Source organism: Dasypus novemcinctus, chromosome 26 (genome assembly GCF_030445035.2).
Source record: "Dasypus novemcinctus isolate mDasNov1 chromosome 26, mDasNov1.1.hap2, whole genome shotgun sequence".
NCBI lineage: Eukaryota > Metazoa > Chordata > Mammalia > Cingulata > Dasypodidae > Dasypus > Dasypus novemcinctus.
This window is the reverse complement of record NC_080698.1, coordinates 60,578,455-60,594,490: the sequence shown is the minus strand read 5'-3', so window position 1 is coordinate 60,594,490 and position 16,036 is coordinate 60,578,455.

The following is a 16,036-nucleotide window of genomic DNA, read 5'->3' as shown; positions in this document are numbered from 1 at the left end:
GGATCCACTGTCAGGCACTTTTTGAGGAGATTCCTACAGTCCACAGACAGGTGGTCTGGGATGCAAAGCTCCCCACTAAATACCTGCTCCCACAGGTGCTTGAAGGTCTGTGCAACAAAAGGGACCTTCCCGCTGACCATGGTGTAGAGAATCATTCCTAGGCTCCAGGCGTCCATGGCCGGCCCATAGTATGTGTACCCCTTAGGCATTTCGAGAGCAGTATAACAGGGAGTGCCGCACAGGGTTTTCAGCTTCTGGCTGATGTCAAATGTGTTACTCAAGCTGAAATCTGCAACTTTCACATTCCCAGCAGCATCCAAAAGGAGGCTCTCTGCTTTCAAGTCTCTGTGTGAAATAAACTTCTGGTGACAGTACTGGACAGCAGATAAGACTTGGCAAAATTTTGCTCGGGCTTCCTCTTCAAATAGAGGGCCATGGGCCACCACGTAGTGAAAGAGATCATCTCCACAGGTGTACTCCATGATGAGGTAGAGCTCCTTGGTGTTGTCAATGATTTCAAAGAGCCCGATTATGTTGGGATGGCTCAAGCTCTTCATTATGCTCACCTCTCTGGAGCGCATGCAGAGGCTGCTGGGGTCGTCATTCTTGTGTATGATTTTCACAGCTACTTCATGGCCGGTGAGGACGTGCCATGCTAAAAAAATCACAGAAAAGGCACCCTTGCCTATTGTTCTCAGGAACTGGTAGTTCTTGAGGTGGGTATCCTCCTTAGCCCTCAAGGCTGGAAGAGGCCGCAGTATGCTGGAGTTTATGCTGGGCTGGAGACCCGGTGACTGTAGGCAGACTTTCCAATGGGAAAGACTGAATAACTGATCTAATAAAAAAAAATCAAATGCTAGAAAAAAATGAAAATAAAAAAATACAAAAGTAAAAAATAAACAGGAGTAAAAGAAAAAGGAAAAGATTAAAAAACAACAAACAGGCAAAAGAAAAAATCAAAATAATTTTTTAAAAAAGGAAAGAATAAAGAAAAAAATCTGGAAAAAAGAATTAAGACAAAAAGGAAAAATAACAAAATAAACAAATCCACAAATGAGAAATAAACCAGCAAAGAGCAGTCCTAGTCCACAGGACACCAAAAACAGCTTCCTGGGTAAGTGGACCCTGAGCCTCAGCTGCAGGTCTTATACAGGGGCGACAGGTCCTGCACAATGGCTCCCAGTGAGGTCATCCAAGAAATGGGCCAATCCAGGCTGTGGTCATCCTCAGGGGATTCTCCTCACTTTCTGGTCTCGGAAAACCTCTACACTTGCCACAAAATTATGGAGAATCCCACAGAACTTTGGGTTTATGTGCGTTCTAGCTCTTCCTAGTTCCTTATCAGAAACTATAACCTAGAATGCCACAGTGGCTTCTACATTTCTAGTTTGAAAACCTTAATGATATTTGGCTTTGAAAGAGCTCAGAATATCTACATTGGAAGTATTCAATTCTTTTTCTATAACTCTACATGATTTGACTCAAAGTTATCCACAGCTCAAGTGATAGCGTGCTTCTCTGAAAATGTTCTTTTCCTTAAAGCATAATAAAGTACATTATTAGCATCTATAAAGCTGAGGGAAAGAGTGCTTTCATCCTACTTTCATTTCTTACTTTCAATTTTGCCCAGGTTCTCTGTTGTAGCTGTCTCCCTTCCACAAGCCAGAAAACTCACTGGAAGGTCCTTTTTCCTGTCTTTACAAGTAGAGAGTGAAGCTGTGCATGAAGAAAGCAAGTCTTCCACCCTTTCTTCTCCAAGTCAACAATCTGTGCTCTGTCTCCCTCTTACTCAGCATGGTGGTGGTGTCTGGGAGGTGCACATGGCACTTACACCTCATGGGAGAGAATGGTAATTCCTACATGATTCTTTTTTTTTTTTTTTTTTTTTTTTTTTTAATTTTTTAATTTTTTATTGACTTTGTAATAATATTACATTAAAATATATATGTGAGGTCCCATTCAACCCCACCCCCCCACCCCCCCTCTCCCCCCCCCAACAACACTCGTTCCCATCATCATGACACATCCATTGGATTTGGTAAGTACATCTTTGGGCACCTCTGCACCTCATATACATTGGTTCACATCATGGCCCATACTCTCCTCTATTCCATCATGTAGGCCCTGTGAGGATTTACAATGTCCGGTGATTATCTCTGAAGCACCATCCAGGGCAGCTCCATGTCCCGAAGACGCCTCCACCTCTCATCTCTTCCTGCCTTTCCCCATACCCTTTGTCCATTATGTCCACTTTTCCCAATCCAATGCCACCTCTTCTATGTGGACACTGGATTGGTTGTGTCCATTGCACCTTTATGTCAAGAGGAGGCTCAGATTCCACCTGGATGCTGGATGCAATCCTCCCATTTTCAGTTGTAATCACTCTAGGCTCCATGGTGTGGTGGTTGTCCTTCTTCACCTCCATCTTAGCTGAGTGTGGTAAGTCCAATAAATCAGATTGTAGGTGCTGGAGTCTGTTGAGGCTCAGGATCTGGCTATCACATTGTCAGTCCAGAGATTCAAATCCCCTAAATATATCTTAAACCCCAACATTAACTGCACCTCCAGCACATTAGCATGAAAGTCTTATGAAGGGAGATCCCATCTGAGTCCAGATTCATCACACATAAACACCATTTCCAAAGAGGGGCCATCTGCCCTGGTAGTTAACCCCATCGGCCATGACCATAACTCCCATGGGTCTCTTTAGCCCTCAAAGGAACCAATATCTGGGGGTTGTATCTGCTTTATCTGTCTCTCTGACTCTGCTCAGTTGTGCATGAGGGCAAACCTTCTGCCAGCCTCCAGACTCTTTTTTAGAAACTCGTAGCCATATAAACTCATTTCTCCTTTCCATTTCCCCCTTACTTTAGGTCAAACAGCATTTTAAAGTCATGGTATTTTATGTAGACATGGATATTCTGCTGATCCGCATTGAACCTTCCATATAAGGTCATTTTCCAGTTGCATCATCAGTTGGTAGTTGATAGTGGTCCCTCGTTGCCAGGGAGGCTCATCCCCGGGTGTCATGTCCCACGCTGGGGGGAAGGCATTGCATTTACATGCTGAGTTTGGCTTCGAGACTGGCCACATTTGAGTAACATGAAGGCTGACAGAAGGAAATTCCCAGGCACAAAGTTGCTCTAGGCCTTGTTATTATTTTGGGTTTATCAGCTCACAAGCATAGTCATTAGTATCAGGGGCTCACTGTTGAACCCTCACTCCCTCCCGGTCCCCACCACTGTACCTGGGAGACTGTCGCTGCTCCCCTAGGGACCATGACAGAGCACCACTGGCCAGGAACCCAGTACCCCCCCTACTGTGGTTTTTAATTGTTGCCACTATGAGTATATCCAAACATTGCCATGCACCCTGGACATACCTACATGATTCTTAAAAACTTCTCTGAAATATAGCCATGCCACTTGGCTTTGCAAGTCTTCAATCTTTTTGATACCTCAATTCTTTCATTATTGTCTACTTTCATACTGATTTATGAAGTTAACCATTTTTAGTTCCTTCTCAATTCTTTCTCTGTATATTTTTCAGGTGATTGTTTTGTGGATACAGGGGGCTTAAATTCAACATCCTAACTTGACAACAATAGTTTGATGTGATAACAACTTAACTGCAACTGTTTATCAGTCAGGGTTTTCTATTCATGTGTCCAAATTCCATAGGGCAGACACTGTGTTTTGTCTGTGAAGTACAATGGTGTAGTAGAACTGAAGAGATACACACATTATGCAAGTCTGCCATTATTTTTTGCCACCCCATTAGCATGTCACATTCACAACACCCCATGAGCACAAAATTACAATGACTCTATCATGGGGGGAAGTTCAGTAAGTCTCTGCTCTAAAAGGCCACACTTTTCTTTCAAACTAGAGCTACTTCCAAAGCAGAAGGTAGAAAATGGCCTTCAAAGAAATACAAAACCACCAAGGATTCCTATCAGATCCTTTCTTCCTCCTGTAAGTCAACCTCTTACAGTGAAAATGATGACAAAAGTAAGGGAAGGAAGCAGACTTGGCCCAATGGATAGGGCATCCTACCACAAGGGAGGTCCACAGTTCAAACCCTGGGCCTCCTTGACCTGTGTGGAGCTGGCCCATGTGCAATGCTGATGCACACAAGGAGTGCCCTGTCATGCAGGGGTGTCCCCAGCACAGGGGAGCCCCATGCACAAGGAGTACACCCTATAAGGAGAGCCACCCAGTGTGTAAGAAACTGCAGCCTGCCCAGGAATGGCACCACACACACAGAGAGCTGACACAGCAAGATGACACAACAAAAAAAGAAACAGATTCTAGGTGCTGCTAATAAGGATAGAAGTGGTCACAGAACACACAGTGAATGGACACAGAGAGCAGACAATGTGGGGGGTGTTGGGAGGAAGGTGAGAGAAATAAATCTTTACAAAAAAAAAGGGAAGGGAAAGATAGGGCAACTAATAGTTCCTGTCCTTCTAGCCCTTTCTGATTAAGCAAAGGGAGAAGTGTTGATCAAATGTGTACATATGAAAATGCAAAACAATTTGTGCTTCCAAAGACTTTGTCAAGAAGGTGAAAAGGCAGCCCACTCAATGGGAGAAAATATTTGGAAACCAAATATCCATTAAGGGTTTGATTTCAATGCTATATAAAAAGATACGACAACTCAAAAATAAAACAGCAAGGAATCCAATTTAAAAATGGACAAAAGACTTAAATGGCCATTACTTGAAAGAGGAAATACAAATGCAAAAAAGCACATGAAAAAAATGTTCCATATCACTAGCTATTAGGGAAATGCAAATCAAAACTACAATGAGATACAATCTCACACCTCATTGAATGGCCATTACTAAAAGAGAGAGAAAACAATAAGCACTGGAGAGGATGTGGAGAAATAGGAACACGCCTTCACTGTTGGTAGGATTGTAAAATGGTGCAGACTCTGTGAAAGACAGTTTGGCAGTTCCTCAGGAAGCTAAATATGCAACTGCCATATGATCCAGCAATTCCTCTGCTAAGAATATACCCAGAAGAACTGAAAACTGTGATCAAACAGACAATTGCCCACTGATGTTCATAGCATGATTCGCAATTACCAAAAGATGAAAACAACCCAAGTGTCCATCAACCAAAGAATGGATAAATGAAATGCCATATATTCATATGATGGAATACTAAGAAGAAACGAGCTTGGGAGACATGAAAATATGGATGAAACTTGAGGACATTATACTGAGTGAAATCAGCCAGACACAGAAGGATACATATTGTATGGTATTACTAATATGAACTAAATATGAAAAATAAACACAGGGAGTTAAAAACTAGAGTATACATTAATAGGAGATAGGATGGGGGATAACCAAGGGTACAGATGCTTAATGGATGTAGACTTTTAATTAGCTTGCCTGTAAAAGTGTGGAAATTGATAGAGTGGATGGTAACACATTATAGAGAGTATAACTCACACAGCCAGTTTATAAATGGGATTGTGGTTAAAAGGGGGTAGTCTAGGTATGTAAATGTCAACTGAAAGATGTGCAGAGAATAATCTAGGGTCTGAAATCATAGTGAACCCAGAGGTAGATGAGGATTGTGGTTAATTGTACAAATACAAGAATGTTCTCCTATTAACTAAAACAAAGGTACATCACAATTATAAAGTGGTAAGAATATGGTGATACACGGAAAATACAATTAATGTAAATTATGGACTATAGTTAGCAGCAATATTATAATATTCTTGTATCATTGTGAAAGCAGATATTATATCTGGTTCAATAACAGGGGTGGTATGGGAATTTTCTTTTGAACTAGGGAAAATGCTCAAAAATTTACTGAGGTAGTGAATGCACAACTATGTGATGACAATAAGAGCCACTGAATGTACATTTTGGATATATTGTTCAAGACATGGGACTGTATTACACAGTGAACCATGTAGTGGAAGGTGGACTGTTAGCACTACAAATATGTGAGGGTTGTCTCATGAACTATAATAAATGTACAATACTAATAGCCTGTGCTAATGTGATATATAGAAAAAATATACCAAATGTACACTATGGACCATAGTAGTAAAAATCTGATGATGTTCCTTTATAATCTGTAACAAATACTCCATAACAATATAAGTTGTTGATCGAGATGTGATGTATAGGAATTCTGCACATTCATGCATGATTGTTTTGCAAACTCACAACTTCTCTAATAAAAAATATATATATATGTCAATAAATAAAATTAAAAGAGTTGAGGGAGGCAGATGTGACTCAAGCAACTGAGTTCTCACCTACACATGGGAGGTCCTGGGATCAGTTCCTAAAGAAGGCAACCAAGATAGTGAGCTGATGTGATGGACTGGCTTGGTGAGCTGATGCAACAAGATGATGCAACAAGAGACATAATGAGGGTAAACATAATGAGAGACACAACAAAGGTGGGAATAGAGGTGACTCAAGTGATGAAGCACACCCCTTCCATATGGGAGGTTCTGGGTTCAGTTCTCATGACTCCTGAAAGGAAGATGAGAACAGAATAAACAGACACAGCAAGTACAAACAAATAAAAATAAATCTTTAAAAATAAACAGTTGAGGTAGTTTTGTTTAGGTTTCCACTATTCTGGTAAGAACTAAATATATGCACAGTGAAATAGATCTTTGAACCAAGAATTGTGTAATTTTTGTGATTCCACATACAAGATAAATGCTCTTGTATTTGTATTTATAAGTGACACTGCCCAATATAAAGAGCAACAGTACAACTCATGGTAATTAAATTTTAAACTTTTCTTTAGTTAGAATGGTATTAGGTAGTAAGTAAAACATACCATGAAAAGTAGAGATACTGTGGGAGAAAGAAATAAGCCTTATATTTTAAAATCTTTAATGTCAATTTTTCCTCCTTTTACAACAAGGGTCCTGTATCACTTTTTTATTGGGACCTGCTAATTAAGTAGGTGGTCTTTGGGTGAATTTGTGGTTTTCAACATGTATATATATAGAAATAAATATAGATATAAACTTACCCACTTACATATATACATACAGACATATGCATACACAGTATAAATATTCATATATTCCTTAGCTCTGCCTACTGAGAACTGTAAACAGTGACAACTCAATAGCACTGAGCTCCCTATCACCTAGATCTTGGTATCTCAATACCAATCTCCACTAAAAGCACACATCCCTTTTAGAAAAATAGCTGGTGCTAGGCTGGGGCAGGGAAAGTACTTCTTGAGCCTTGAAGACTTGGTTTTGTCATAATTAATGAAGGAATTCTGTCAAAAGGACATAGAAGGCAGTTTGAAGTGGATTCCACTGATCAAATCTGAAACATTTTGAGAATCAAAATATACAATGATAACCCCTTGCATATAATAGGAATTCATGAATCCATACCAAAAGAAATAAATGAATGGGCAATTTGAAAGTTTGATGAAGAAGAGGATATTTGCATGGTTTCTGTATTAGTCAGTCAAAGGGGTTCGGATGCAAAATACCAGAAATTGGTTCATTTTTATAACAGGTATTTATCTGGGGTAGGAGCTTACAGTTACCAGGCCATTGGGCATAAATCACTTCCCTCACCAAAGTCTATTTTCACATGTTGGAGCAAGATGGCTGCCGAACTCTGTGAGGGTTCAGGCTTCCTGGGTTCCTCTGGGCTCAGCTCTCTGTTTCTTCACAAGGTCAGCTGTAGACAATGAGGCTCTCTAGGTTTTGCCTCTCTCCCTGGGGCTCCAGCTTCAGTATCATACTCCAACATCAAAACTCCAACATTAAAAGTCCTCAACTCCGTCCTTTGCCATGCCTTTTATCTGCCATGCCACCACCCTTTGGTGGGTGGGCACTCAACACCCTACTGACACAAGAGGTTTACATGATTATGTAATCAAGGAAACCTATGAATCCAATCTAATTTAATATGCCCAGAGGAAAAGATCAGTTTACAAACATAATCCAATATTTCTTTTTGGAATTCATCAATAATATCAAACTGCTACAGTCTCAAAGTAACTCCCACAAAATTCTTGTTAATTACAAAAAGGAAAGGATGCCTCCCATTCTTTCTTGTAATTCTTCCACCTCTAAGCTCATGTATTAGGTATCTGTGACACCATTCCATAAATTTTAGAGACACTTGCATACACCTCTGCCAAACCCCCTAGGCAGTACATGCTAGAAGATTTTCAAGGTGCAGATAGGAAGGTGGTGGCAGTTTGATATTATTTATGAATTCCAAAAAGAAATATAGAGTGTGTTTGTAAACTGGCCTTTTTCCACTGGGTGTATAACCCTTTGATTATAGATTAGATTCAGCTGAGACGTCTGATTGAATTACATTAAGATTAGGGTTCTGATCGAACCACATCATTAGAGTGGGACTCAGCATCCAGTCCCAGTCCCCTTGGGCTGATAAGATAGACTGTCACAAGGTAGAGGACACACAGGAGAAGATACACAGAGGATCCTGCAGCCCCGGAAGAGAGATGAGCCTGAGAGTTAGCAGCTGAAGAGAGCAGAGCAGCTAAGCCCATATAGAAATGAGTCGAGGAAGAGAGGCGAGCCCTATGCCAGCCTCCAGCTGAGATCAGAAGCAGCTGGGACCACGAGCCTGAAGAGGAAGAGGGAAGCTGAGCCCTCAGACACCGGCAGCCACCCTGCTCCAAAACGGAACAGCAGGCTTTGGTGAGAGAAGTAACATACTCTTTATGGCCTTGTGACTGTAAGCCTCTACCCCAAATAAATACCCCATAGAAAACCCAGCAGAGTTCTGGGACTTGGCATCAGCACCCCTTTGGCTGACTTATAAAGATGAGGAGACTGGGAAGACCCAAGGCCCAGTCACTTTCCAGGGCCACACAACTGGGAGGAGGAGGAGTGAGGCCTGATGGAGCTCCACGCCCTCAATACTGGTGTCTTGAATTTCCCAGGCCTTCCATTGCCCATAGGGATGACTGAGTTGGTATAAGTGCAGGTCTTTCTGGCCATTTAGCAGGAGACACCCCAAGATAACACAAGGTGATGCAGGGCACTGGAGACCAGGTGGCAGTTATGATCACCTGGGCACTCTCCCAGTTCTCCATCCCAGCATGTGTGTGGCCTGGAGGATATTCAGTGGTCATGCTCTGGCAGGAGCAGGTTCTTGGTGGGATGGGGTCCTGGTGGGCCTCTATGTCCACACCCAGGGCATGGCTGGCAAAGTGGGAAGTGAGTACTGGGATGGCTTCATCAAAAGCTGTCAACTCCTTACCTCAAGGGCTGCAGATCTGTGAAGACGGTTCTGTTTCTAATCTGGGGAGATGAACATCATGTGATGGGTAGGCAGGGACCAGATGCCTCCAGGCCTGACTGCTGGGCACTGTCTTAGCAGAGCTCCCCCAGGAAATGGGTGAGAGGCTGGACAAGACAGTCATCTACACTGGGTCATCATGCAGGGAGCAGGCACAGCACACTGTCCAAAGGGCCAGTGCAGGCAGAGGTGAGAGTGGCTGCACAGCAGTCTCCACACTCTGGGTCAAAGCCAGTAAAGGCTTTAAATCTTTTTTTAAAAAAGAAAGAATAGGTGATTCAGAAGGCAGAAGAGCTGAAATTGGAGAGACAAAAGAACACAGAGAGAAAAGAATAGAAGAACTGGAGCAAGAGCTCAAAAAATTGAATAACATGAAATGCAACAACATACATGTCATGGCTGTTCCAGAAGGAGAATATAAGGGAAAGGGAGCAGAAAGAGTATTTGAGGGAATAAGACCTGAAAATTTCCCAACTCTCATGAAAGAAATGAACTTACATGTCCAAAAAGCAGTGTACCCCCATAAGAATAGATGTGAATAGACTTACTCGAAGACACATACTACTCAGCATGTTGAATGTCAAAGATGAAGAGAAATTTCTGAGGGCAGCAATGGAGAAGTAAACCATCACATACAAGGTATGCCCAGTAAGTAATATATGCAGAAAACTACATGGCAGTGCTAAAAGAAATAATGAAGAACTAAACAAATGAAAAGACATTTCATGTTCCTGGGTTGGAAGTCTAAATATCATGATGATGTCAATCCTACCCAACCTGATCTATAGATTCAATGCAATACCAATTAAAATTCCAACAACCTACTTTTACAGAAATAGAAAAGGCAAATACCAAATTCTTTTGGAAGGGAATAGCCAAAAGCATTCTAAAAAAGAAAAGCGACATGGGAGAAATTTCACTGCTTGACACTGAAACTTTTTAAAAAAGATTTATTTATTATTTCTCTCCCCCTCCCCCATCCCCACCCCAGTTGTCTGTTCTCTGTGTCTATTCGCTGCTTGTTCTTCTTTGTCCACTTCTGTTGTTGTCAGCAACATGGGAATCTGTTTCTTTTTGTTGCATCATCTTGTTGTGTCAGCTGTCCATGTGGGTGGCACCATTCTTAGGCAGGCTGCACTTTCTTTCATGCTGGGCAGCTCTCCTTATGGGGTGCAGTCCTTGAGCATTGGGCTCCCCTATGCAGGGACATCCCTGCGTGGCAGGGTACTCCTTGTGTGCATCAGCACTGCACATGGGCCAGCTCCACGGGTCAAGGAGGCCCAGGGTTTGAACGGCAGACCTCCCATGTGGCAGACTGATGCCCTAACACTGTGCCAAGTCTGCTTCCTGACACTGAAACTTATTACAAGGCTACAGTCTTCAAAACAGCATGGTATTGTCATCAATCAGTGGAATAGATTGAGAGTTCAGGAATAAACCCTCACCTCTACAGCCAACTGGTTTTTGACAAACCTACCAAAGCCATGCTAATGGGACAAAACAGTCTTTTCAACAAATGGTGCTGGGAAAACTTGGATATCCATAACCTGAAGAATGAAAGAGGACTCCTATCTCACTCCCTGTACAAGAATCAACTCAAAATGGATCAAAGGCCTAAATATAAAAGCCAGCACCATAAAACTACTAGAAGAAAATGTAGGGCAGCATATTTGAGAACCTGAGATAGGTGCTTTTTCTTGGACCTTGCACCTGAGGCACACACAACAAAACAAAAAATAGATAAATGGGACCTCCTCAAAATTAAATACTTTTAAACCTCACAGGACTTTGTAGAGAGGGTGAAAGGCAACTATCTCAGTGGAAGAAAATATTTGGCTATCATGTATCTGATAAGGGTTTAATATCCATGATATAACAACAATAAAAAGACAAACAGTGCCATTAACAAGTGGGAAAAAGCTTGAATAAATATTTGTCCAAAAAGGAAATATAAATGGAAAAAAACAACACATGAAAAAATAGTCAACAACACCAGCTATTAGGGAAATGAAAATCAAAACTACAATGAGATATCATTTCACATCTATTAGAATGGCCACTATTAAAAAGACAGGAAAACAAGTGGAGAATATGTGGAGAGATTGGGACACTGATTTACTCTTGGTGGGAATGTAGAATGGTACAGGCCACTGTGGAGGACTGTTTGGCAGTTCCTAAAGAAGCTGAATTTGCCATGTATCCCAGCAATACCACTACTGGGTATGTAGCCAGAACAACTGAAAGCAGATATTTGCACACCAATGTTCACAGCAGCATTACTCACAATTGCCAAAAGTTGGAAACAACCCAGATGTCATCAACTGATGAATGGATAAACAAACTGGTGCATTCACATAATGGAATATTATGCAGCTGTAAGAAGAAATAAATTGGGAGGAATTGTGGGAACAGCCATTGGATTAGGGAGGTAAGACAGAGCTCTCACTAAAACAGTGGGGAAAGAGCCAAAAGCTACCTTGAAGGCAGCTTTGGGGTATGGCAGACCAGGACACTGCTTCACAACTCCCAGGAAAGTGGGCAACAGAAAGACAAGCTCGAACAACACACTGTGCATTATTAAACCTCCCAGCAGATGGGAAGGGCTCCCTCCCCCACCCCTGAAATATTAAGCAAGGATAAAACTCCCGGTGAATTGCATCTAACTGAGAGGAGAGCAGACATCTTCCTCCCTGCCAGCTGCTTTGGATATATAGAGAATGGGAAGGCACTCTGAGTCCTCTAGGAGGGTACTGAAGAGACAAAGAAGCCAAAGAAAAACTGTGAGATGCTCACCCCTGTGGCTGGGCAAACAGCGAGGTGGAGCCAAGCTTCCTGGGAGGAAGAGGGGACTGGAGTGTGGGGAGTGGTTTCTTGGTGGTGATTTTGGCCAGCTGAGCCCCCTTTGAATATTGGAAGGGATGCCAAATTGACAGGCAGAAGGGAGGGGGATCTCCTCAGGCAGGTTGTCATGCCCAGCCACCCAGGTAAAGAGAGGAATTAGAGAGGAGGCAGGGACAGACAGATGCCTCATCAGCAGGACTCTGGGAAACTGCAAGGAATCAACCCTGCCCAAGGGAAAGGGAACAGACAGCCTTGTGAAAGGCTAACTACCCAAAGGAGACAGGTTAGCTCACTGGAAGCATTCCTGCCTTAAATATATGAGGTCCCTGGTTTGAAACCCCACTGGGTTACCAGGCATCCAACTGAAACTTCATGACAGGGATCCTACAGACATTCCTTTAATATGAGCTTTTCTTGGATCTCTCTTTTTTAGTTCCTTTTAAATTTTTATTTTATTCACTAAAACCTGGTTTAAAACTTGCAGAGGGCAGATGGCAGGCTGATTAAATGATGAACAGCAGCAGCCTGAAAAGATCCTTAGAGGTTTAAGAGGGAAGGCTGTTTTTCTCTGTTACTTATTTTATTTTATTTTTTTTATTGACTTTGTAATAATATTACATTTAAAAATATATATGTGAGGTCCCATTCAACCCCACCCCCCCACCCCCCCTCTCCCCCCCCCCCCAACAACACTCGTTCCCATCATCATGACACATCCATTGAATTTGGTAAGTACATCTTTGGGCACCTCTGCACCTCATAGACAATGGTCCACATCATGGCCCATTTTTGTTCTTTTACTTTCTTTCTCCCTTTTTGAAATGTGTTGCTGCTGTGTTGTTTCTTATTTGTTGTGTTTCTCCTTCATTTCCCTGTTTCTTTTTCATTTAATGAATTTTTTAACCTACACTATTGCTTTTCTCTCCTGCATCTTGCTGTCTTCTGTTTTCTGTTGTTCTTTCATTCCAATTCTTTTTGTTTGGTCTTCAATTTTTCCTGTTTTTATTTCTCCTTTCTGTGTTCTTTCTTTTTCACTTTTTCTAAAAATAGATTTATTTATTTATTTATTCATTCATTCATTCATTCATTCATTCATTTATTTATTTCTCTTCCCTCCCCCCCTGACCCCCTGGTTGTCTGTTCTCTGTGTCTATTTGCTGCATCATCTTCTTTGTCTGCTTCTGTTGTCAGTGACATGGGAATCTTATTTTCTTTTTGTGCATCATCTTGTTGTGTCAGCTCTGTGTGTGTGTGGCCATTCTCTGTGTGCCTGACCATTCCTGGTCAGGCTGCACTTTCTTTCATGCTGGGCGGCTCTCCTTACAGGGCACACTCCTTGTGCATGGGGCTCCCCTACTCAGGGGCACCTCTGCATGGCACGGCACTCCTTGTGTGCATCAGCACTGTGCATGGGCCAGCTCCACACAGGTCAAGGAGGCCTGGGGTTTGAACTGCAGACCTCCCATGTGGTAGACAGATGCCCTAACCACTGGGTCAAGTCTGCTTCCCATCTTGTTTAGTTTTTTATTTGTCTCTTTTCCTTATTCTTTTCCTCTCTCTCATCCCAGCCTTTGACTTCATCCTACATATTTTTCTCTATTCTGTTACTCATTTCATTGTTCCTATTCTACTTTTTTATTCTTTTTCCTCTGTACTTCTTACTGATGTTAATTACTCATTTTCCTAGGTCTTGTATGGTTCCTCTCTTACCTTTTACTATTATTATTGCTATTATTCTTTTTCTCTTCCTATCTCTTTCCTTTTCACTGGTCCTATTTTTTTTTTCCCAAGGGAACATAGACAGCAGCAAAGAAAGAGAATAAGAATGAAATGTCAAAGTGAAACCTTACAACACACACACAAACAACAAAATAAAACCCCAGAGAGAGAACCTAATCAACTGAATAAACCCATCAAAATAAACAGATGCCTAGATGACAACAAAAAATTACAAGCCATCATAAGAAACAGGAAGACATGACCCAGTGAAATGAACAAACTAAAATGCAGGAGGAGATGCAGAACATGGAACAACAATCAGACATGTCCAAATAAGTATCATGAGCTGCTTAATGAAGGGAAGGAAGAGATTAAGGATATTAAGAAGACACTGGGAAAACATACCGAAGAAATTATAAATACACATTAAATAGATAACAGATATGATAGTGATGAATGACACAACCCAAGCAATCAAAAACACACTGGAAGCACATCAGATTTGAACAAGCAGAGGAAATGATCAATGATGTGGAACACAGTACATCTGAAATGAAGCAGATAGTAGAACAGATAAAAAGATAGAAAAAATCCAGCAGGGGTGTAGGAATTTGAATGACAATATGAAATGCTCAAACATATGCATTTTAGGCATTGCAGAGAGAGAAGAGGAGGGAAAGGGGACACAAGGAGTATTGGAGGAAATGATGGCTGAAAACTTCCCAAACCTATTGAGGGAAATGGATGTACATGTCCAGGAAGTGCAGCACACCCCAATTAGTATAAATCATAACAGTCCTACTCTAAGACATACACTTGTCAAATTGTTAAAAGAGATCCATCACATACAAGGGAAGCTTGATAAGATGAAGTGCAAATTCTCATCTGAAACCATGGAGGCAAGAAGCCAGTAGTATGGCATAGTTAACATGCTAAAAGAGAAAAGCTGTCAGCCAAGAATACTTTAAACAGCAAAGCTGGCATTCAAAAATGAGGGAGAGTTCAAAATATTCACAGATAAACAGAAACTAAGACAATATACCAATAAGAAACCTGCCTTTCAAGAAATACTAAAGGGAGTTCTGCAGGTTGAAAGGAAAAAAGAGGATAGAGAGAGTTGGAGGAGACTATAAGAGCAATAATTTCTCATTTTAAAGAGAAATAAAAACAATATGTAGCATATATATATACCTAAAGAAAATATGGATAATTCAAGTAATTGCTTGACAGTAATAAAATTGAACATGAATAGATTAAACTCACCTGTCAAGAGACACAGATTGGTAGAATGGATAAGGAAATATGACCTCTCAATATGCTGTCTACAAGAAACGCACCTTTGACCCAGGGATGAAAGGAGACTGAAAGTGAATGGTTGCAAAACAATTTTACAAGCAAATAATAACCAAAAAACAGCGGGAGGAGCTATACTAATATCCAACAATTAGACTTTAAATACAAACTATTATAAGAGACAAAGGAGGACACTATATATTAATAAAAGGGACACTCTATCAAGAACACAAGAACAAGCATAAACATTTAGGCACCTAACCAGGGTGCATCCATGAGGCAAACACTGGAAAAACTAAATGGAGAAATAGATACCTCTACAATTATAGTGGGGGATTTTAATACACCACTATCACCATTAGACAGAACATCTTGAAAGAGAATCAATAAGGAAACAAAGACTCTGAATTATACATAAGTGGATCTGGACCCAATACACAATTACAGAACATTATACCCAAATACTGCAGGATATGCATTCTTCTCGAGCACACAAGGATCATTCTCCAGGATAGACCACATGCTAGGTCACATAACAACTATCAATGAATTCAGAAAGACTGAAGTTATACAAAAGCATTTCCCTGACCACAATGGAATGAAGGTGGAAATCAGTTAAGGACAGAGAACCAGATCAGGCACAAAGATACACATTTTAAATGACACATTCTTAGACAAGCAGTGGGTCAAGGAGGAAATCACAAAAGAAATTAATAACGACCTTGAAAGAATGAAAATGACAACACAATGTATCAAAACCTATGGTTTTGCAGCAAAAGGTGTACCAAGAGGGAAATTCATAGCCATAAATACCTATATTAAAAAAGAAGAAACTGTAAGTTTCAAAACAATAGGAAAAAGCCCGAGGAGGTCTGAAAACCAGAG